This window comes from Cebus imitator, unplaced genomic scaffold (genome assembly GCF_001604975.1).
Source record: "Cebus imitator isolate Cc_AM_T3 unplaced genomic scaffold, Cebus_imitator-1.0 Scaffold66, whole genome shotgun sequence".
In the NCBI taxonomy this organism is placed as follows: domain Eukaryota; kingdom Metazoa; phylum Chordata; class Mammalia; order Primates; family Cebidae; genus Cebus; species Cebus imitator.
The window spans coordinates 6369101-6370187 of NW_016107381.1; the positions used below are offsets into that span (position 1 = coordinate 6369101).

At 49.0% G+C, this 1087-nt stretch overlaps 1 protein-coding gene and 1 pseudogene across 7 annotated transcripts in view; one reads left to right on the forward strand and one right to left on the reverse strand.

The window, feature by feature from the left end:
• TMEM170A (transmembrane protein 170A) overlaps positions 1-1087 on the reverse strand; it is a 24294-nt gene that overhangs the window by 20330 nt on the left and 2877 nt on the right. The gene's annotated exons all lie outside the window — the stretch shown is intronic.
• On the forward strand, positions 506-970 carry LOC108305804 (annotated as a pseudogene). Its single transcript, XR_005200672.1, has one exon. The product of XR_005200672.1 is annotated as a 40S ribosomal protein S19-like (transcript).

A 1087-nucleotide genomic window follows, 5' to 3' on the forward strand; every position in this document is an offset into this window, starting at 1 on the left:
GAACCCAGGAGGCAGAGGTTGCGGTGAGCCGAGATCGTGCCATTGCACTCCAGCCTGGGTAAAAAAAGTGAAACTCCATCTCAAAAAAAAAAAAAAAGAAACTCTGAAGGTAAAACAATTCGCACGGCTACAAATTATCTACTGTGACATATTAAACCTATCCCAAATCCACTTATCTCAATATTTTCTTAATGAAAGGGAAGTAAAAACCAGAAAGACTCAACTGACTATTCACTTCCTGCTTATCACCCTACTTATGATGTTTAATTAAGAGAGGATGCAGGTACCCTTACAGTAGAGAGTTCTGATACACTATCTTCACCAAATGAGAAAACTTAGTAGTATCAATGAAGATACAAGCTGACATTCAGTGACTCTTTTTGTTTTGTTTTTAGATGGAGTCTCATTCTATCACCCAGACTGGAGTACAGTGGCACAATCTTGGCTCACTGCAACCTCTGACTCCTGGGTTCAAGAGATTCTTGTGCTTTCCCCTGGCTGGCAGCGCGGAGGCTGCACAATGCCTGGAGTTACTGTAAAAGACATGAACCAGCAGGAGTTTGTCAGAGCTCTGGCAGCCTTTCTAAAAAGGCCGGGAAGCTGAAAGTCCCTGAATGGGTGGACACCGTCAAGCTGGCTAAGCACAAAGAGCTTGCTCCCTACAGTGAGAACTGGTTCTACACGCGAGCTGCTTCCACAGCGCAGCACCTATACCTCCGGGGTGGTGCTGGGGTTGGCTCCATGACCAAGATCTATGGGGGACATCAGAGAAATGGCGTCATGCCCAGCCACTTCAGCCAAGGCTCCAAGAGTGTGGCCCACCGGGTCCTCCAAGCCCTGGAGGGGCTGCGAATGGTGGAAAAGGACCAAGATGGGGGCTACAAACTGACACCTCAGGGACAGAGAGATCTGGACAGAATCGCCGGACAGGTGGCAGCTGCCAACAAGAAGCATTAGAACAAATCATCCTGCCGGGCGTGGTGGCTCAAGCCTGTAATCCCAGCACTTTGGGAGGCTGAGGCGGGTGGATCACGAGGTCAAGAGATCGAGACCATCCTGGTCAACATGGTGAAACCCCGTCTCTACT